Below are 21,824 nucleotides of genomic sequence, written 5' to 3' on the forward strand. Positions count from 1 at the left end.
TAAATTGTTGTGTCATGTTTGTGTCACATAGAAATGAAGTCACGGGACCTTTGAACATCCTTCCTATCATGACCCCACCCACATTGAGGGGTCATGGTCATGGTCTTCTAAAAATAAGATTTCAGTATGCAGTAAGTGTCAGGAGTGGGATTTGAGTCTGGCGCCTTAGACCGCTCGGCCATCCTGACACCATGCAGGACAGTATGCAGGACAGCATGATTTCCCTGACTGTGTAAAATACAACAAACATGAACCGAAACGCAGCAGACAAACTTGTCCGCAGAGGGAAGCTTTCTGCTTGAGATGCACCCTCACGGCTGGAAATACGAGGGAAAGGGTGCGGGAGAACGGGTGTCTGGAGAGTGGAGGAGGGGCTGGGTGAAAAAATATCTGAAAGAAGTCCCGAGCGAATGTTGCCAAGGTTTGGTTTCTCATAGACCACTGCTCTGGAACATCCCAAGAACGTTTCAGTACTTTCGTGGGTACATGAAGGTGGTTAAAGAAATGCTTACAAATAATTCATTTTTGCCAAAGATTTGGTGCTGTCTTCACTCTCTCAGAGTTGGCTACCCACATGTTATATGTCGTCATCGAGGTGAATTGCTGGATACAAAGCCATACACCAAGCAGCAGGTATACCTTCGCCTCGATGTCCTAAATTGTTGTGTCATGTTTGTGTCACATAGAAATGAAGTCACGGGACCTTTTAACATCCTTCCTATCATGACCCCACCCACATTGAGGGGTCATGGTCATGGTCAACTGGTCAACTGAAGGGGTCGTAACCAGTAAAATTGTACAACTATCTAGTTTTGTTGTGGCAGGAACATCGTACATTGATGGCAGTAAAATATAATTCTGCATTAGGCTAGAAAAGTTCAAGTGTGTTCCATCACTGCCACGATGTAGAATTTTACCTGTTAGAAGAGAGAGGGTTTAGCACTTTGACTGCTCAGAGGGCCAGAGGACATGGGTTGTTATTGAGATTTTCCTTCTTTTCTTTTAAAGTGAGTGGTCATACTTGAGCAATCAGGGAATACGGAAATGACATGAGCCCATGGAAAGGGAAGCATAAAGCTCTTGCGCAAGTTGGATCATACTTGACTGATGTTGTGCATTTCAGGAGGTCTGTATCTTTTCAAAGAGCTTTGTGGTAACAAAGCTGAACTGTTCCTTAAAGTGCTGGATGAAACATCTGTTTATTAAAGCTTTGACGCCCAACGTGGGGCTCGAACCCACGACCCTGAGATTAAGAGTCTCATGCTCTACCGACTGAGCTAGCCAGGCTATTCACACTTTTAAAAACATGCCTTCCGAAAAAAAAAAAAAAAAAAAAAAAAAAAAAAATTGAAATAAGTCTACGTTCAGAGATTTAGAATGGCATCGTAACACAATTGGCCCTTTTCAACTAGTACCTATGCCACGCGACTTGATCCAACTCAGCTTTTAGGGTTTTCCATTAGGTAGGACCTTGTAGTAGCAGGTAAATTTTTAGCACCTACTCGGCTGGGGTTCGAGATTAGTTGAGTCGAAAAAATGACCTCTACAGACCACTGATTGGCCAGGCAGTGATGTCACTGGATGAGTGACGAAAGCCACTCCTTCACAAGAACCCGGCAAAACCCATGCGATTTTATATATTCTTTTTTATACATTTATATATCGTCATCGAGGTGAATTGCTGGATACAAAGCCATACACCAAGCAGCAGGTATACCTTCGCCTCGATGTCCTAAATTGTTGTGTCATGTTTGTGTCACATAGAAATGAAGTCACGGGACCTTTGAACATCCTTCCTATCATGACCCCACCCACATTGAGGGGTCATGGTCATGGTCTTCTAAAAATAACATTTCAGTATGCAGTACGTGTCAGGAGTGGGATTTGAACCCACGTCTCCTTTTGGAGACCAGAAGTCCCTCTGCTAAGGAAGGAAGGAATCAAGCCTTGAGTCTGGATACAAAGCCATACACCAAGCAGCAGGTATACCATACTTGTTCAATCATGCCTTCCGAAAAAAAAAAAAAAAAAAAAAAAAAAATTGAAATAAGTCTACGTTCAGAGATTTAGAATGGCATCGTAACACAATTGGCCCTTTTCAACTAATACCTATGCCACGCGACTTGATCCAACTCAGCTTTTAGGGTTTTCCATTAGGTAGGACCTTGTAGTAGCAGGTAAATTTTTAGCACCTACTCGGCTGGGGTTCGAGATTAGCTGAGTCGAAAAAATGACCTCTACAGACCACTGATTGGCCAGGCAGTGATGTCACTGGATGAGTGACGAAAGCCACTCCTTCACAAGAACCCGGCAAAACCCATGCGATTTTATATATTCTTTTTTATACATTTATATATTGTCATCGAGGTGAATTGCTGGATACAAAGCCATACACCAAGCAGCAGGTATACCTTCGCCTCGATGTCCTAAATTGTTGTGTCATGTTTGTGTCACATAGAAATGAAGTCACGGGACCTTTGAACATCCTTCCTATCATGACCCCACCCACATTGAGGGGTCATGGTCATGGTCTTCTAAAAATAAGATTTCAGTATGCAGTAAGTGTCAGGAGTGGGATTTGAGTCTGGCGCCTTAGACCGCTCGGCCATCCTGACACCATGCAGGACAGTATGCAGGACAGCATGATTTCCCTGACTGTGTAAAATACAACAAACATGAACCGAAACGCAGCAGACAAACTTGTCCGCAGAGGGAAGCTTTCTGCTTGAGTTGCACCCTCACGGCTGGAAATACGAGGGAAAGGGTGCGGGAGAACGGGTGTCTGGAGAGTGGAGGAGGGGCTGGGTGAAAAAATATCTGAAAGAAGTCCCGAGCGAATGTTGCCAAGGTTTGGTTTCTCATAGACCACTGCTCTGGAACATCCCAAGAACGTTTCAGTACTTTCGTGGGTACATGAAGGTGGTTAAAGAAATGCTTACAAATAATTCATTTTTGCCAAAGATTTGGTGCTGTCTTCACTCTCTCAGAGTTGGCTACCCACATGTTATATGTCGTCATCGAGGTGAATTGCTGGATACAAAGCCATACACCAAGCAGCAGGTATACCTTCGCCTCGATGTCCTAAATTGTTGTGTCATGTTTGTGTCACATAGAAATGAAGTCACGGGACCTTTTAACATCCTTCCTATCATGACCCCACCCACATTGAGGGGTCATGGTCATGGTCAACTGGTCAACTGAAGGGGTCGTAACCAGTAAAATTGTACAACTATCTAGTTTTGTTGTGGCAGGAACATCGTACATTGATGGCAGTAAAATATAATTCTGCATTAGGCTAGAAAAGTTCAAGTGTGTTCCATCACTGCCACGATGTAGAATTTTACCTGTTAGAAGAGAGAGGGTTTAGCACTTTGACTGCTTAGAGGGCCAGAGGACATGGGTTGTTATTGAGATTTTCCTTCTTTTCTTTTAAAGTGAGTGGTCATACTTGAGCAATCAGGGAATACGGAAATGACATGAGCCCATGGAAAGGGAAGCATAAAGCTCTTGCGCAAGTTGGATCATACTTGACTGATGTTGTGCATTTCAGGAGGTCTGTATCTTTTCAAAGAGCTTTGTGGTAACAAAGCTGAACTGTGCCTTAAAGTGCTGGATGAAACATCTGTTTATTAAAGCTTTGACGCCCAACGTGGGGCTCGAACCCACGACCCTGAGATTAAGAGTCTCATGCTCTACCGACTCCGCTAAAGCTGGGGAACAATAGTCTGTATGAGGGGGGGAAGAAGGGGGAAAAGGGGGAAGAAGGGGGAAGGGGAAAAATGAAGGAAAAGAGGAGTTTTTGAGAATATGAGGGGAAAAAATGGAATGAACTTGTAGTTATTTGTGTTTCTGCTGTCCATTTCAAGTAAAAGCACACATTCTGGTGTATTCATTTGAGAAATCTACGCGAACATGACACTTTGCTGTGGAATAGTATAGGAGGCTCTTAATCCAAAGGTCACCGGTTCGATTCCACCATTGGAAGATGACACAAACGTTTAGCAAGTGTTATCAAATGTACTTTTATGGTCATTTTTACATTTCTGAATTAAGTGCTGCAACAATGTAATCTTCTTCTCTGAATGAGTTTGCATGTTTGCAGAAAAAACTGAAGACACTCACTGAAATGTAACAAATTTATTACTAATTTCACACACACAAACACTCAGAAACATGTGTGAAATTAAACCTGAAGTAATAAAAACAGGAATAAATTAAACAATTAAAAATAGAAAAAAATAAATGGGACAGTATATCTTCACATAATACTACCATTTTCTTTTATGCACGGCAGGTGACACTGACAGCATTTGTTTTTTTCCACCGTGCGGGCGTAAGCTCTCCGGGTTAGTGGAGGTGAGGGCAGGGAATCAGATGGCACAATCTGTTTGTTTCCATTTGGGATGACAAACACAACTGGCTCAATGAATGGACTGGGGTTTAAAAGTACAGGAGATGGAGATGGAGGAAGAGACAGAGGAGAAACGATCTGCAGAAACTTCTTGGGACTGCAGCCAGGTGGTGATACTTTTCTTTTGGTGGGGCTTGTGATGCGGTTGGATAATTCAGACGTCTGAGGGAATAAAGGCACAGTTCACAATATAGGATAACCATAGATGATAGTGAATTAATCTATCTATCATTATGGGTATAGCAGTCAATAAAACCAGATCATTTCAACATGAAATGAATGAAATGCATGAAAGTGCCACTATAGTTACTGCTACATGAAAACAATAACAATGTACATTTTTTAAAATCAAAGTCAACCTATGTATCATTCTCTTTACATTACCTTAGATGAATGCTTATCAGCCAAACTTAAGTTTGGCTTCAGCATGGCACCATGACAGCCACCAAACCGTGGCTTTGTAAACTGACAAAAAGAAAAACATAACCTTAACTGGGGCTTTGTACATTTTATACAGTTGAGTATATTAATAATATTAATATAGATATCAGCATAAGTAAATCCTCATTACTTACTGATACCAAAGTCACAATGGGTCTTCTCGGTTCATCACCAGCTAAGGAGACGTCCTTTGGTGGTGGTGAATCTGCAGGTGAGGGCCCTGGCTGCTCTGCCACCAGCACGTCATAAATGTATGAGAGCCTTCTGATACCTTCTTTGCATGCAAACCGCAGTTACAGCTCTGTGCACCTCCAAACAGTGACATTTGTCCCCTCATCTGCATTGGGCATTTCTCAATCTGTATTAATGTTTGACAGCAAATAAGAAGGTGTTCCCTTTAAATATGTCACAGCTTTACATTTAATATGATACACATATCACTCTGTGCAGGTTTACCTTTCAGATACAGATCATGCCACTTTTTCTGCCGAGGTGCTGGTCTGTTTCCTGCCTCAGTGGGCCAAACGCCTGAGGCAGCAAATTTCCACTCCTCCTCTCACATGGACCTGTGTTTTTTTTTTTTTGTTTGGAAGCCATCTGCCATTAACAGAGAAAGAATATCTATACCAAACAGCTAATATTTGTACATCACAGAAATATGACCAATGTGCACTATTTTTAACTTATTAAAATATATATATTCATGCACACACATAAGTTCTTACTTGCATACAATCACACAAACACACAGCTAATTATTAACTAATAGCAGTAGCCTACATATTACACATATTACAACAGAAGTGAATACTACATAGATTTCATTCATACCCTAGCTTGTTATCAACTAATACTAGTAGCAGCAATGCATATTTAAGACTTTTGTGACAACAGAAGTTAATATGTCGTACTGATTAGCAGTACAATATAGAGCAGTACAATAGCATTAGCATGTTTGACAAAAAATCGCCACGTAGAAAAAACGATATATTTACCTTCTGTAGTTAAAGTCACCTGAAGTCCTGCGGGCAGAATTATGGAGAAGTGCCATCGTGATTGGCTATCAGCAAAAATGGAAATGGAGCAACGCGATTGGCTGTTGGGCTGAATTATGGAGAAGTGCCATCGTGATTGGCTATCAACAAAAATGGAAATGGAGCAACGCGATTGGCTGTTGGGCTGAATTATGGAGAAGTGCCATCGTGATTGGCTATCAGCAAAAATGGAAAAGAGGCAACGTGATTGGCTGTTGGGCTGAATTATGGAGAAGTGCCATCGTGATTGGCTATCACCAAAGATGGACCAAAAATGGAAATGGGGCAACGCGATTGGAGGAGAATTATACAGACGCTTGGTCTCCCGCTAGAGCTAGCCAGGCTATTCACACTTTTAAAAACATGCCTTCCGAAAAAAAAAAAAAAAAAAAAAAATTGAAAAAAGTCTAGGTTCAGAGATTTAGAATGGCATCGTAACACAATTGGCCCTTTTCAACTAGTACCTATGCCACGCGACTTGATCCAACTCAGCTTTTAGGGTTTTCCATTAGGTAGGACCTTGTAGTAGCAGGTAAATTTTTAGCACCTACTCGGCTGGGGTTCGAGATTAGCTGAGTCGAAAAAATGACCTCTACAGACCACTGATTGGCCAGGCAGTGATGTTACTGGATGAGTGACGAAAGCCACTCCTTCACAAGAACCCGGCAAAACCCATGCGATTTTATATATTCTTTTTTATACATTTATATATCGTCATCGAGGTGAATTGCTGGATACAAAGCCATACACCAAGCAGCAGGTATACCTTCGCCTCGATGTCCTAAATTGTTGTGTCATGTTTGTGTCACATAGAAATGAAGTCACGGGACCTTTGAACATCCTTCCTATCATGACCCCACCCACATTGAGGGGTCATGGTCATGGTCTTCTAAAAATAAGATTTCAGTATGCAGTAAGTGTCAGGAGTGGGATTTGAACCCACATCTCCTTTTGGAGACCAGAAGTCCCTCTGCTAAGGAAGGAAGGAATCAAGCCTTGAGTCTGGATACAAAGCCATACACCAAGCAGCAGGTATACCATACTTGTTCAATCATGCCTTCCGAAAAAAAAAATAAAATAAAAAAAAAAATTGAAATAAGTCTACGTTCAGAGATTTAGAATGGCATCGTAACACAATTGGCCCTTTTCAACTAGTACCTATGCCACGCGACTTGATCCAAATCAGCTTTTAGGGTTTTCCATTAGGTAGGACCTTGTAGTAGCAGGTAAATTTTTAGCACCTACTCGGCTGGGGTTCGATATTAGCTGAGTCGAAAAAATGACCTCTACAGACCACTGATTGGCCAGGCAGTGATGTCACTGGATGAGTGACGAAAGCCACTCCTTCACAAGAACCCGGCAAAACCCATGTGATTTTATATATTCTTTTTTATACATTTATATATCGTCATCGAGGTGAATTGCTGGATACAAAGCCATACACCAAGCAGCAGGTATACCTTCGCCTCGATGTCCTAAATTGTTGTGTCATGTTTGTGTCACATAGAAATGAAGTCACGGGACCTTTGAACATCCTTCCTATCATGACCCCACCCACATTGAGGGGTCATGGTCATGGTCTTCTAAAAATAAGATTTCAGTATGCAGTACTTGTCAGGAGTGGGATTTGAACCCACGTCTCCTTTTGGAGACCAGAAGTCCCTCTGCTAAGGAAGGAAGGAATCAAGCCTTGAGTCTGGCGCCTTAGACCGCTCGGCCATCCTGACACCATACAGGACAGTATGCAGGACAGCATGATTTCCCTGACTGTGTAAAATACAACAAACATGAACCGAAACGCAGCAGACAAACTTGTCCGCAGAGGGAAGCTTTCTGCTTGAGATGCACCCTCACGGCTGGAAATACGAGGGAAAGGGTGCGGGAGAACGGGTGTCTGGAGAGTGGAGGAGGGGCTGGGTGAAAAAATATCTGAAAGAAGTCCCGAGCGAATGTTGCCAAGGTTTGGTTTCTCATAGACCACTGCTCTGGAACATCCCAAGAACGTTTCAGTACTTTCGTGGGTACATGAAGGTGGTTAAAGAAATGCTTACAAATAATTCATTTTTGCCAAAGATTTGGAGCTGTCTTCACTCTCTCAGAGTTGGCTACCCACATGTTATATGTCGTCATCGAGGTGAATTGCTGGATACAAAGCCATACACCAAGCAGCAGGTATACCTTCGCCTCGATGTCCTAAATTGTTGTGTCATGTTTGTGTCACATAGAAATGAAGTCACGGGACCTTTTAACATCCTTCCTATCATGACCCCACCTACATTGAGGGGTCATGGTCATGGTCAACTGGTCAACTGAAGGGGTCGTAACCAGTAAAATTGTACAACTATCTAGTTTTGTTGTGGCAGGAACATCGTACATTGATGGCAGTAAAATATAATTCTGCATTAGGCTAGAAAAGTTCAAGTGTGTTCCATCACTGCCACGATGTAGAATTTTACCTGTTAGAAGAGAGAGGGTTTAGCACTTTGACTGCTTAGAGGGCCAGAGGACATGGGTTGTTATTGAGATTTTCCTTCTTTTCTTTTAAAGTGAGTGGTCATACTTGAGCAATCAGGGAATACGGAAATGACATGAGCCCATGGAAAGGGAAGCATAAAGCTATTGCGCAAGTTGGATCATACTTGACTGATGTTGTGCATTTCAGGAGGTCTGTATCTTTTCAAAGAGCTTTGTGGTAACAAAGCTGAACTGTGCCTTAAAGTGCTGGATGAAACATCTGTTTATTAAAGCTTTGACGCCCAACGTGGGGCTCGAACCCACGACCCTGAGATTAAGAGTTTCATGCTCTACCGACTGAGCTAGCCAGGCTATTCACACTTTTAAAAACATGCCTTCCGAAAAAAAAAAAAAAAAAAAAAAAAAATTGAAATAAGTCTACGTTCAGAGATTTAGAATGGCATCGTAACACAATTGGCCCTTTTCAACTAGTACCTATGCCACGCGACTTGATCCAACTCAGCTTTTAGGGTTTTCCATTATGTAGGACCTTGTAGTAGCAGGTAAATTTTTAGCACCTACTCGGCTGGGGTTCGAGATTAGCTGAGTCGAAAAAATGACCTCTACAGACCACTGATTGGCCAGGCAGTGATGTTACTGGATGAGTGACGAAAGCCACTCCTTCACAAGAACCCGGCAAAACCCATGCGATTTTATATATTCTTTTTTATACATTTATATATCGTCATCGAGGTGAATTGCTGGATACAAAGCCATACACCAAGCAGCAGGTATACCTTCGCCTCGATGTCCTAAATTGTTGTGTCATGTTTGTGTCACATAGAAATGAAGTCACGGGACCTTTGAACATCCTTCCTATCATGACCCCACCCACATTGAGGGGTCATGGTCATGGTCTTCTAAAAATAAGATTTCAGTATGCAGTAAGTGTCAGGAGTGGGATTTGAACCCACATCTCCTTTTGGAGACCAGAAGTCCCTCTGCTAAGGAAGGAAGGAATCAAGCCTTGAGTCTGGATACAAAGCCATACACCAAGCAGCAGGTATACCATACTTGTTCAATCATGCCTTCCGAAAAAAAAATAAAAATAAAAAAAAAAATTGAAATAAGTCTACGTTCAGAGATTTAGAATGGCATCGTAACACAATTGGCCCTTTTCAACTAGTACCTATGCCACGCGACTTGATCCAACTCAGCTTTTAGGGTTTTCCATTAGGTAGGACCTTGTAGTAGCAGGTAAATTTTTAGCACCTACTCGGCTGGGGTTCGATATTAGCTGAGTCGAAAAAATGACCTCTACAGACCACTGATTGGCCAGGCAGTGATGTCACTGGATGAGTGACGAAAGCCACTCCTTCACAAGAACCCGGCAAAACCCATGTGATTTTATATATTCTTTTTTATACATTTATATATCGTCATCGAGGTGAATTGCTGGATACAAAGCCATACACCAAGCAGCAGGTATACCTTCGCCTCGATGTCCTAAATTGTTGTGTCATGTTTGTGTCACATAGAAATGAAGTCACGGGACCTTTGAACATCCTTCCTATCATGACCCCACCCACATTGAGGGGTCATGGTCATGGTCTTCTAAAAATAAGATTTCAGTATGCAGTACTTGTCAGGAGTGGGATTTGAACCCACGTCTCCTTTTGGAGACCAGAAGTCCCTCTGCTAAGGAAGGAAGGAATCAAGCCTTGAGTCTGGCGCCTTAGACCGCTCGGCCATCCTGACACCATACAGGACAGTATGCAGGACAGCATGATTTCCCTGACTGTGTAAAATACAACAAACATGAACCGAAACGCAGCAGACAAACTTGTCCGCAGAGGGAAGCTTTCTGCTTGAGATGCACCCTCACGGCTGGAAATACGAGGGAAAGGGTGCGGGAGAACGGGTGTCTGGAGAGTGGAGGAGGGGCTGGGTGAAAAAATATCTGAAAGAAGTCCCGAGCGAATGTTGCCAAGGTTTGGTTTCTCATAGACCACTGCTCTGGAACATCCCAAGAACGTTTCAGTACTTTCGTGGGTACATGAAGGTTGTTAAAGAAATGCTTACAAATAATTCATTTTTGCCAAAGATTTGGAGCTGTCTTCACTCTCTCAGAGTTGGCTACCCACATGTTATATGTCGTCATCGAGGTGAATTGCTGGATACAAAGCCATACACCAAGCAGCAGGTATACCTTCGCCTCGATGTCCTAAATTGTTGTGTCATGTTTGTGTCACATAGAAATGAAGTCACGGGACCTTTTAACATCCTTCCTATCATGACCCCACCTACATTGAGGGGTCATGGTCATGGTCAACTGGTCAACTGAAGGGGTCGTAACCAGTAAAATTGTACAACTATCTAGTTTTGTTGTGGCAGGAACATCGTACATTGATGGCAGTAAAATATAATTCTGCATTAGGCTAGAAAAGTTCAAGTGTGTTCCATCACTGCCACGATGTAGAATTTTACCTGTTAGAAGAGAGAGGGTTTAGCACTTTGACTGCTTAGAGGGCCAGAGGACATGGGTTGTTATTGAGATTTTCCTTCTTTTCTTTTAAAGTGAGTGGTCATACTTGAGCAATCAGGGAATACGGAAATGACATGAGCCCATGGAAAGGGAAGCATAAAGCTCTTGCGCAAGTTGGATCATACTTGACTGATGTTGTGCATTTCAGGAGGTCTGTATCTTTTCAAAGAGCTTTGTGGTAACAAAGCTGAACTGTGCCTTAAAGTGCTGGATGAAACATCTGTTTATTAAAGCTTTGACGCCCAACGTGGGGCTCGAACCCACGACCCTGAGATTAAGAGTCTCATGCTCTACCGACTGAGCTAGCCAGGCTATTCACACTTTTAAAAACATGCCTTCCGAAAAAAAAAAAAAAAAAAAAAAAAAAAAAAAAAAAAAATTGAAAAAAGTCTAGGTTCAGAGATTTAGAATGGCATCGTAACACAATTGGCCCTTTTCAACTAGTACCTATGCCACGCGACTTGATCCAACTCAGCTTTTAGGGTTTTCCATTAGGTAGGACCTTGTAGTAGCAGGTAAATTTTTAGCACCTACTCGGCTGGGGTTCGAGATTAGCTGAGTCGAAAAAATGACCTCTACAGACCACTGATTGGCCAGGCAGTGATGTTACTGGATGAGTGACGAAAGCCACTCCTTCACAAGAACCCGGCAAAACCCATGCGATTTTATATATTCTTTTTTATACATTTATATATCGTCATCGAGGTGAATTGCTGGATACAAAGCCATACACCAAGCAGCAGGTATACCTTCGCCTCGATGTCCTAAATTGTTGTGTCATGTTTGTGTCACATAGAAATGAAGTCACGGGACCTTTGAACATCCTTCCTATCATGACCCCACCCACATTGAGGGGTCATGGTCATGGTCTTCTAAAAATAAGATTTCAGTATGCAGTAAGTGTCAGGAGTGGGATTTGAACCCACATCTCCTTTTGGAGACCAGAAGTCCCTCTGCTAAGGAAGGAAGGAATCAAGCCTTGAGTCTGGCGCCTTAGACCGCTCGGCCATCCTGACACCATACAGGACAGTATGCAGGACAGCATGATTTCCCTGACTGTGTAAAATACAACAAACATGAACCGAAACGCAGCAGACAAACTTGTCCGCAGAGGGAAGCTTTCTGCTTGAGATGCACCCTCACGGCTGGAAATACGAGGGAAAGGGTGCGGGAGAACGGGTGTCTGGAGAGTGGAGGAGGGGCTGGGTGAAAAAATATCTGAAAGAAGTCCCGAGCGAATGTTGCCAAGGTTTGGTTTCTCATAGACCACTGCTCTGGAACATCCCAAGAACGTTTCAGTACTTTCGTGGGTACATGAAGGTTGTTAAAGAAATGCTTACAAATAATTCATTTTTGCCAAAGATTTGGAGCTGTCTTCACTCTCTCAGAGTTGGCTACCCACATGTTATATGTCGTCATCGAGGTGAATTGCTGGATACAAAGCCATACACCAAGCAGCAGGTATACCTTCGCCTCGATGTCCTAAATTGTTGTGTCATGTTTGTGTCACATAGAAATGAAGTCACGGGACCTTTTAACATCCTTCCTATCATGACCCCACCTACATTGAGGGGTCATGGTCATGGTCAACTGGTCAACTGAAGGGGTCGTAACCAGTAAAATTGTACAACTATCTAGTTTTGTTGTGGCAGGAACATCGTACATTGATGGCAGTAAAATATAATTCTGCATTAGGCTAGAAAAGTTCAAGTGTGTTCCATCACTGCCACGATGTAGAATTTTACCTGTTAGAAGAGAGAGGGTTTAGCACTTTGACTGCTTAGAGGGCCAGAGGACATGGGTTGTTATTGAGATTTTCCTTCTTTTCTTTTAAAGTGAGTGGTCATACTTGAGCAATCAGGGAATACGGAAATGACATGAGCCCATGGAAAGGGAAGCATAAAGCTCTTGCGCAAGTTAGATCATACTTGACTGATGTTGTGCATTTCAGGAGGTCTGTATCTTTTCAAAGAGCTTTGTGGTAACAAAGCTGAACTGTGCCTTAAAGTGCTGGATGAAACATCTGTTTATTAAAGCTTTGACGCCCAACGTGGGGCTCGAACCCACGACCCTGAGATTAAGAGTCTCATGCTCTACCGACTGAGCTAGCCAGGCTATTCACACTTTTAAAAACATGCCTTCCGAAAAAAAAAAAAAAAAAAAAAAAAAAAAAATTGAAATAAGTCTACGTTCAGAGATTTAGAATGGCATCGTAACACAATTGGCCCTTTTCAACTAGTACCTATGCCACGCGACTTGATCCAACTCAGCTTTTAGGGTTTTCCATTAGGTAGGACCTTGTAGTAGCAGGTAAATTTTTAGCACCTACTCGGCTGGGGTTCGAGATTAGCTGAGTCGAAAAAATGACCTCTACAGACCACTGATTGGCCAGGCAGTGATGTTACTGGATGAGTGACGAAAGCCACTCCTTCACAAGAACCCGGCAAAACCCATGCGATTTTATATATTCTTTTTTATACATTTATATATCGTCATCGAGGTGAATTGCTGGATACAAAGCCATACACCAAGCAGCAGGTATACCTTCGCCTCGATGTCCTAAATTGTTGTGTCATGTTTGTGTCACATAGAAATGAAGTCACGGGACCTTTGAACATCCTTCCTATCATGACCCCACCCACATTGAGGGGTCATGGTCATGGTCTTCTAAAAATAAGATTTCAGTATGCAGTAAGTGTCAGGAGTGGGATTTGAACCCACATCTCCTTTTGGAGACCAGAAGTCCCTCTGCTAAGGAAGGAAGGAATCAAGCCTTGAGTCTGGATACAAAGCCATACACCAAGCAGCAGGTATACCATACTTGTTCAATCATGCCTTCCGAAAAAAAAAAAAAAAAAAAAAAAAAAAAATTGAAATAAGTCTACGTTCAGAGATTTAGAATGGCATCGTAACACAATTGGCCCTTTTCAACTAGTACCTATGCCACGCGACTTGATCCAACTCAGCTTTTAGGGTTTTCCATTAGGTAGGACCTTGTAGTAGCAGGTAAATTTTTAGCACCTACTCGGCTGGGGTTCGATATTAGCTGAGTCGAAAAAATGACCTCTACAGACCACTGATTGGCCAGGCAGTGATGTCACTGGATGAGTGACGAAAGCCACTCCTTCACAAGAACCCGGCAAAACCCATGTGATTTTATATATTCTTTTTTATACATTTATATATCGTCATCGAGGTGAATTGCTGGATACAAAGCCATACACCAAGCAGCAGGTATACCTTCGCCTCGATGTCCTAAATTGTTGTGTCATGTTTGTGTCACATAGAAATGAAGTCACGGGACCTTTGAACATCCTTCCTATCATGACCCCACCCACATTGAGGGGTCATGGTCATGGTCTTCTAAAAATAAGATTTCAGTATGCAGTACTTGTCAGGAGTGGGATTTGAACCCACGTCTCCTTTTGGAGACCAGAAGTCCCTCTGCTAAGGAAGGAAGGAATCAAGCCTTGAGTCTGGCGCCTTAGACCGCTCGGCCATCCTGACACCATACAGGACAGTATGCAGGACAGCATGATTTCCCTGACTGTGTAAAATACAACAAACATGAACCGAAACGCAGCAGACAAACTTGTCCGCAGAGGGAAGCTTTCTGCTTGAGATGCACCCTCACGGCTGGAAATACGAGGGAAAGGGTGCGGGAGAACGGGTGTCTGGAGAGTGGAGGAGGGGCTGGGTGAAAAAATATCTGAAAGAAGTCCCGAGCGAATGTTGCCAAGGTTTGGTTTCTCATAGACCACTGCTCTGGAACATCCCAAGAACGTTTCAGTACTTTCGTGGGTACATGAAGGTTGTTAAAGAAATGCTTACAAATAATTCATTTTTGCCAAAGATTTGGAGCTGTCTTCACTCTCTCAGAGTTGGCTACCCACATGTTATATGTCGTCATCGAGGTGAATTGCTGGATACAAAGCCATACACCAAGCAGCAGGTATACCTTCGCCTCGATGTCCTAAATTGTTGTGTCATGTTTGTGTCACATAGAAATGAAGTCACGGGACCTTTTAACATCCTTCCTATCATGACCCCACCCACATTGAGGGGTCATGGTCATGGTCAACTGGTCAACTGAAGGGGTCGTAACCAGTAAAATTGTACAACTATCTAGTTTTGTTGTGGCAGGAACATCGTACATTGATGGCAGTAAAATATAATTCTGCATTAGGCTAGAAAAGTTCAAGTGTGTTCCATCACTGCCACGATGTAGAATTTTACCTGTTAGAAGAGAGAGGGTTTAGCACTTTGACTGCTTAGAGGGCCAGAGGACATGGGTTGTTATTGAGATTTTCCTTCTTTTCTTTTAAAGTGAGTGGTCATACTTGAGCAATCAGGGAATACGGAAATGACATGAGCCCATGGAAAGGGAAGCATAAAGCTCTTGCGCAAGTTGGATCATACTTGACTGATGTTGTGCATTTCAGGAGGTCTGTATCTTTTCAAAGAGCTTTGTGGTAACAAAGCTGAACTGTGCCTTAAAGTGCTGGATGAAACATCTGTTTATTAAAGCTTTGACGCCCAACGTGGGGCTCGAACCCACGACCCTGAGATTAAGAGTCTCATGCTCTACCGACTGAGCTAGCCAGGCTATTCACACTTTTAAAAACATGCCTTCCGAAAAAAAAAAAAAAAAAAAAAAAAAAAAAAATTTGAAATAAGTCTACGTTCAGAGATTTAGAATGGCATCGTAACACAATTGGCCCTTTTCAACTAGTACCTATGCCACGCGACTTGATCCAACTCAGCTTTTAGGGTTTTCCATTAGGTAGGACCTTGTAGTAGCAGGTAAATTTTTAGCACCTACTCGGCTGGGGTTCGAGATTAGCTGAGTCGAAAAAATGACCTCTACAGACCACTGATTGGCCAGGCAGTGATGTTACTGGATGAGTGACGAAAGCCACTCCTTCACAAGAACCCGGCAAAACCCATGCGATTTTATATATTCTTTTTTATACATTTATATATCGTCATCGAGGTGAATTGCTGGATACAAAGCCATACACCAAGCAGCAGGTATACCTTCGCCTCGATGTCCTAAATTGTTGTGTCATGTTTGTGTCACATAGAAATGAAGTCACGGGACCTTTGAACATCCTTCCTATCATGACCCCACCCACATTGAGGGGTCATGGTCATGGTCTTCTAAAAATAAGATTTCAGTATGCAGTAAGTGTCAGGAGTGGGATTTGAACCCACATCTCCTTTTGGAGACCAGAAGTCCCTCTGCTAAGGAAGGAAGGAATCAAGCCTTGAGTCTGGATACAAAGCCATACACCAAGCAGCAGGTATACCATACTTGTTCAATCATGCCTTCCGAAAAAAAAAAAAAAATAAAAAAAAAAATTGAAATAAGTCTACGTTCAGAGATTTAGAATGGCATCGTAACACAATTGGCCCTTTTCAACTAGTACCTATGCCACGCGACTTGATCCAACTCAGCTTTTAGGGTTTTCCATTAGGTAGGACCTTGTAGTAGCAGGTAAATTTTTAGCACCTACTCGGCTGGGGTTCGATATTAGCTGAGTCGAAAAAATGACCTCTACAGACCACTGATTGGCCAGGCAGTGATGTCACTGGATGAGTGACGAAAGCCACTCCTTCACAAGAACCCGGCAAAACCCATGTGATTTTATATATTCTTTTTTATACATTTATATATCGTCATCGAGGTGAATTGCTGGATACAAAGCCATACACCAAGCAGCAGGTATACCTTCGCCTCGATGTCCTAAATTGTTGTGTCATGTTTGTGTCACATAGAAATGAAGTCACGGGACCTTTGAACATCCTTCCTATCATGACCCCACCCACATTGAGGGGTCATGGTCATGGTCTTCTAAAAATAAGATTTCAGTATGCAGTACTTGTCAGGAGTGGGATTTGAACCCACGTCTCCTTTTGGAGACCAGAAGTCCCTCTGCTAAGGAAGGAAGGAATCAAGCCTTGAGTCTGGCGCCTTAGACCGCTCGGCCATCCTGACACCATACAGGACAGTATGCAGGACAGCATGATTTCCCTGACTGTGTAAAATACAACAAACATGAACCGAAACGCAGCAGACAAACTTGTCCGCAGAGGGAAGCTTTCTGCTTGAGATGCACCCTCACGGCTGGAAATACGAGGGAAAGGGTGCGGGAGAACGGGTGTCTGGAGAGTGGAGGAGGGGCTGGGTGAAAAAATATCTGAAAGAAGTCCCGAGCGAATGTTGCCAAGGTTTGGTTTCTCATAGACCACTGCTCTGGAACATCCCAAGAACGTTTCAGTACTTTCGTGGGTACATGAAGGTTGTTAAAGAAATGCTTACAAATAATTCATTTTTGCCAAAGATTTGGAGCTGTCTTCACTCTCTCAGAGTTGGCTACCCACATGTTATATGTCGTCATCGAGGTGAATTGCTGGATACAAAGCCATACACCAAGCAGCAGGTATACCTTCGCCTCGATGTCCTAAATTGTTGTGTCATGTTTGTGTCACATAGAAATGAAGTCACGGGACCTTTTAACATCCTTCCTATCATGACCCCACCTACATTGAGGGGTCATGGTCATGGTCAACTGGTCAACTGAAGGGGTCGTAACCAGTAAAATTGTACAACTATCTAGTTTTGTTGTGGCAGGAACATCGTACATTGATGGCAGTAAAATATAATTCTGCATTAGGCTAGAAAAGTTCAAGTGTGTTCCATCACTGCCACGATGTAGAATTTTACCTGTTAGAAGAGAGAGGGTTTAGCACTTTGACTGCTTAGAGGGCCAGAGGACATGGGTTGTTATTGAGATTTTCCTTCTTTTCTTTTAAAGTGAGTGGTCATACTTGAGCAATCAGGGAATACGGAAATGACATGAGCCCATGGAAAGGGAAGCATAAAGCTCTTGCGCAAGTTGGATCATACTTGACTGATGTTGTGCATTTCAGGAGGTCTGTATCTTTTCAAAGAGCTTTGTGGTAACAAAGCTGAACTGTGCCTTAAAGTGCTGGATGAAACATCTGTTTATTAAAGCTTTGACGCCCAACGTGGGGCTCGAACCCACGACCCTGAGATTAAGAGTCTCATGCTCTACCGACTGAGCTAGCCAGGCTATTCACACTTTTAAAAACATGCCTTCCGAAAAAAAAAAAAAAAAAAAAAAAAATTGAAATAAGTCTACGTTCAGAGATTTAGAATGGCATCGTAACACAATTGGCCCTTTTCAACTAGTACCTATGCCACGCGACTTGATCCAACTCAGCTTTTAGGGTTTTCCATTAGGTAGGACCTTGTAGTAGCAGGTAAATTTTTAGCACCTACTCGGCTGGGGTTCGAGATTAGCTGAGTCGAAAAAATGACCTCTACAGACCACTGATTGGCCAGGCAGTGATGTTACTGGATGAGTGACGAAAGCCACTCCTTCACAAGAACCCGGCAAAACCCATGCGATTTTATATATTCTTTTTTATACATTTATATATCGTCATCGAGGTGAATTGCTGGATACAAAGCCATACACCAAGCAGCAGGTATACCTTCGCCTCGATGTCCTAAATTGTTGTGTCATGTTTGTGTCACATAGAAATGAAGTCACGGGACCTTTGAACATCCTTCCTATCATGACCCCACCCACATTGAGGGGTCATGGTCATGGTCTTCTAAAAATAAGATTTCAGTATGCAGTAAGTGTCAGGAGTGGGATTTGAACCCACATCTCCTTTTGGAGACCAGAAGTCCCTCTGCTAAGGAAGGAAGGAATCAAGCCTTGAGTCTGGATACAAAGCCATACACCAAGCAGCAGGTATACCATACTTGTTCAATCATGCCTTCCGAAAAAAAAAAAAAAATTTAAAAAAAAATTGAAATAAGTCTACGTTCAGAGATTTAGAATGGCATCGTAACACAATTGGCCCTTTTCAACTAGTACCTATGCCACGCGACTTGATCCAACTCAGCTTTTAGGGTTTTCCATTAGGTAGGACCTTGTAGTAGCAGGTAAATTTTTAGCACCTACTCGGCTGGGGTTCGATATTAGCTGAGTCGAAAAAATGACCTCTACAGACCACTGATTGGCCAGGCAGTGATGTCACTGGATGAGTGACGAAAGCCACTCCTTCACAAGAACCCGGCAAAACCCATGTGATTTTATATATTCTTTTTTATACATTTATATATCGTCATCGAGGTGAATTGCTGGATACAAAGCCATACACCAAGCAGCAGGTATACCTTCGCCTCGATGTCCTAAATTGTTGTGTCATGTTTGTGTCACATAGAAACGAAGTCACGGGACCTTTGAACATCCTTCCTATCATGACCCCACCCACATTGAGGGGTCATGGTCATGGTCTTCTAAAAATAAGATTTCAGTATGCAGTACTTGTCAGGAGTGGGATTTGAACCCACGTCTCCTTTTGGAGACCAGAAGTCCCTCTGCTAAGGAAGGAAGGAATCAAGCCTTGAGTCTGGCGCCTTAGACCGCTCGGCCATCCTGACACCATACAGGACAGTATGCAGGACAGCATGATTTCCCTGACTGTGTAAAATACAACAAACATGAACCGAAACGCAGCAGACAAACTTGTCCGCAGAGGGAAGCTTTCTGCTTGAGATGCACCCTCACGGCTGGAAATACGAGGGAAAGGGTGCGGGAGAACGGGTGTCTGGAGAGTGGAGGAGGGGCTGGGTGAAAAAATATCTGAAAGAAGTCCCGAGCGAATGTTGCCAAGGTTTGGTTTCTCATAGACCACTGCTCTGGAACATCCCAAGAACGTTTCAGTACTTTCGTGGGTACATGAAGGTTGTTAAAGAAATGCTTACAAATAATTCATTTTTGCCAAAGATTTGGAGCTGTCTTCACTCTCTCAGAGTTGGCTACCCACATGTTATATGTCGTCATCGAGGTGAATTGCTGGATACAAAGCCATACACCAAGCAGCAGGTATACCTTCGCCTCGATGTCCTAAATTGTTGTGTCATGTTTGTGTCACATAGAAATGAAGTCACGGGACCTTTTAACATCCTTCCTATCATGACCCCACCTACATTGAGGGGTCATGGTCATGGTCAACTGGTCAACTGAAGGGGTCGTAACCAGTAAAATTGTACAACTATCTAGTTTTGTTGTGGCAGGAACATCGTACATTGATGGCAGTAAAATATAATTCTGCATTAGGCTAGAAAAGTTCAAGTGTGTTCCATCACTGCCACGATGTAGAATTTTACCTGTTAGAAGAGAGAGGGTTTAGCACTTTGACTGCTTAGAGGGCCAGAGGACATGGGTTGTTATTGAGATTTTCCTTCTTTTCTTTTAAAGTGAGTGGTCATACTTGAGCAATCAGGGAATACGGAAATGACATGAGCCCATGGAAAGGGAAGCATAAAGCTCTTGCGCAAGTTGGATCATACTTGACTGATGTTGTGCATTTCAGGAGGTCTGTATCTTTTCAAAGAGCTTTGTGGTAACAAAGCTGAACTGTGCCTTAAAGTGCTGGATGAAACATCTGTTTATTAAAGCTTTGACGCCCAAAGTGGGGCTCGAACCCACGACCCTGAGATTAAGAGTCTCATGCTCTACCGACTGAGCTAGCCAGGCTATTCACACTTTTAAAAACATGCCTTCCGAAAAAAAAAAAAAAAAAAAAAAAAAAAAAAAAAAATTGAAAAAAGTCTAGGTTCAGAGATTTAGAATGGCATCGTAACACAATTGGCCCTTTTCAACTAGTACCTATGCCACGCGACTTGATCCAACTCAGCTTTTAGGGTTTTCCATTAGGTAGGACCTTGTAGTAGCAGGTAAATTTTTAGCACCTACTCGGCTGGGGTTCGAGATTAGCTGAGTCGAAAAAATGACCTCTACAGACCACTGATTGGCCAGGCAGTGATGTTACTGGATGAGTGACGAAAGCCACTCCTTCACAAGAACCCGGCAAAACCCATGCGATTTTATATATTCTTTTTTATACATTTATATATCGTCATCGAGGTGAATTGCTGGATACAAAGCCATACACCAAGCAGCAGGTATACCTTCGCCTCGATGTCCTAAATTGTTGTGTCATGTTTGTGTCACATAGAAATGAAGTCACGGGACCTTTGAACATCCTTCCTATCATGACCCCACCCACATTGAGGGGTCATGGTCATGGTCTTCTAAAAATAAGATTTCAGTATGCAGTAAGTGTCAGGAGTGGGATTTGAACCCACATCTCCTTTTGGAGACCAGAAGTCCCTCTGCTAAGGAAGGAAGGAATCAAGCCTTGAGTCTGGCGCCTTAGACCGCTCGGCCATCCTGACACCATACAGGACAGTATGCAGGACAGCATGATTTCCCTGACTGTGTAAAATACAACAAACATGAACCGAAACGCAGCAGACAAACTTGTCCGCAGAGGGAAGCTTTCTGCTTGAGATGCACCCTCACGGCTGGAAATACGAGGGAAAGGGTGCGGGAGAACGGGTGTCTGGAGAGTGGAGGAGGGGCTGGGTGAAAAAATATCTGAAAGAAGTCCCGAGCGAATGTTGCCAAGGTTTGGTTTCTCATAGACCACTGCTCTGGAACATCCCAAGAACGTTTCAGTACTTTCGTGGGTACATGAAGGTTGTTAAAGAAATGCTTACAAATAATTCATTTTTGCCAAAGATTTGGAGCTGTCTTCACTCTCTCAGAGTTGGCTACCCACATGTTATATGTCGTCATCGAGGTGAATTGCTGGATACAAAGCCATACACCAAGCAGCAGGTATACCTTCGCCTCGATGTCCTAAATTGTTGTGTCATGTTTGTGTCACATAGAAATGAAGTCACGGGACCTTTTAACATCCTTCCTATCATGACCCCACCTACATTGAGGGGTCATGGTCATGGTCAACTGGTCAACTGAAGGGGTCGTAACCAGTAAAATTGTACAACTATCTAGTTTTGTTGTGGCAGGAACATCGTACATTGATGGCA

General features: G+C 42.9%; 14 non-coding genes across 14 annotated transcripts; all 14 read right to left on the reverse strand.

The window, feature by feature from the left end:
- Positions 1-1,214: 1,214 nt before the first annotated feature.
- trnak-cuu (transfer RNA lysine (anticodon CUU)) lies at positions 1,215-1,287 on the reverse strand. Its single transcript has one exon. It is a non-coding gene; the product is annotated as a tRNA-Lys (tRNA).
- A 6,211-nt stretch (positions 1,288-7,498) lies between these two features.
- On the reverse strand, positions 7,499-7,613 carry trnal-caa (transfer RNA leucine (anticodon CAA)). Its single transcript has 2 exons — positions 7,576-7,613; positions 7,499-7,544 (listed from the first exon to the last, which is right to left on the reverse strand). It is a non-coding gene; the product is annotated as a tRNA-Leu (tRNA).
- A 1,026-nt stretch (positions 7,614-8,639) lies between these two features.
- On the reverse strand, positions 8,640-8,712 carry trnak-cuu (transfer RNA lysine (anticodon CUU)). The gene has a single exon. It is a non-coding gene; the product is annotated as a tRNA-Lys (tRNA).
- Positions 8,713-9,983: 1,271 nt separating this feature from the next.
- On the reverse strand, positions 9,984-10,098 carry trnal-caa (transfer RNA leucine (anticodon CAA)). Its single transcript has 2 exons — positions 10,061-10,098; positions 9,984-10,029 (listed from the first exon to the last, which is right to left on the reverse strand). It is a non-coding gene; the product is annotated as a tRNA-Leu (tRNA).
- Positions 10,099-11,124: 1,026 nt separating this feature from the next.
- trnak-cuu (transfer RNA lysine (anticodon CUU)) lies at positions 11,125-11,197 on the reverse strand. The gene has a single exon. It is a non-coding gene; the product is annotated as a tRNA-Lys (tRNA).
- Positions 11,198-11,786: 589 nt separating this feature from the next.
- Positions 11,787-11,901, reverse strand: trnal-caa (transfer RNA leucine (anticodon CAA)). Its single transcript has 2 exons — positions 11,864-11,901; positions 11,787-11,832 (listed from the first exon to the last, which is right to left on the reverse strand). It is a non-coding gene; the product is annotated as a tRNA-Leu (tRNA).
- Positions 11,902-12,927: 1,026 nt separating this feature from the next.
- trnak-cuu (transfer RNA lysine (anticodon CUU)) lies at positions 12,928-13,000 on the reverse strand. The gene has a single exon. It is a non-coding gene; the product is annotated as a tRNA-Lys (tRNA).
- A 1,277-nt stretch (positions 13,001-14,277) lies between these two features.
- trnal-caa (transfer RNA leucine (anticodon CAA)) lies at positions 14,278-14,392 on the reverse strand. Its single transcript has 2 exons — positions 14,355-14,392; positions 14,278-14,323 (listed from the first exon to the last, which is right to left on the reverse strand). It is a non-coding gene; the product is annotated as a tRNA-Leu (tRNA).
- Positions 14,393-15,418: 1,026 nt separating this feature from the next.
- Positions 15,419-15,491, reverse strand: trnak-cuu (transfer RNA lysine (anticodon CUU)). The gene has a single exon. It is a non-coding gene; the product is annotated as a tRNA-Lys (tRNA).
- Positions 15,492-16,768: 1,277 nt separating this feature from the next.
- On the reverse strand, positions 16,769-16,883 carry trnal-caa (transfer RNA leucine (anticodon CAA)). Its single transcript has 2 exons — positions 16,846-16,883; positions 16,769-16,814 (listed from the first exon to the last, which is right to left on the reverse strand). It is a non-coding gene; the product is annotated as a tRNA-Leu (tRNA).
- A 1,026-nt stretch (positions 16,884-17,909) lies between these two features.
- On the reverse strand, positions 17,910-17,982 carry trnak-cuu (transfer RNA lysine (anticodon CUU)). Its single transcript has one exon. It is a non-coding gene; the product is annotated as a tRNA-Lys (tRNA).
- Positions 17,983-19,252: 1,270 nt separating this feature from the next.
- trnal-caa (transfer RNA leucine (anticodon CAA)) lies at positions 19,253-19,367 on the reverse strand. Its single transcript has 2 exons — positions 19,330-19,367; positions 19,253-19,298 (listed from the first exon to the last, which is right to left on the reverse strand). It is a non-coding gene; the product is annotated as a tRNA-Leu (tRNA).
- Positions 19,368-20,393: 1,026 nt separating this feature from the next.
- trnak-cuu (transfer RNA lysine (anticodon CUU)) lies at positions 20,394-20,466 on the reverse strand. Its single transcript has one exon. It is a non-coding gene; the product is annotated as a tRNA-Lys (tRNA).
- Positions 20,467-21,052: 586 nt separating this feature from the next.
- On the reverse strand, positions 21,053-21,167 carry trnal-caa (transfer RNA leucine (anticodon CAA)). The gene is made up of 2 exons: positions 21,130-21,167; positions 21,053-21,098 (listed from the first exon to the last, which is right to left on the reverse strand). It is a non-coding gene; the product is annotated as a tRNA-Leu (tRNA).
- Positions 21,168-21,824: the final 657 nt, after the last annotated feature.

This window comes from Leuresthes tenuis, unplaced genomic scaffold (genome assembly GCF_036924035.1).
Source record: "Leuresthes tenuis unplaced genomic scaffold, fLeuTen1.0.hap1 SCAF_5, whole genome shotgun sequence".
Classification (NCBI taxonomy): domain Eukaryota; kingdom Metazoa; phylum Chordata; class Actinopteri; order Atheriniformes; family Atherinopsidae; genus Leuresthes; species Leuresthes tenuis.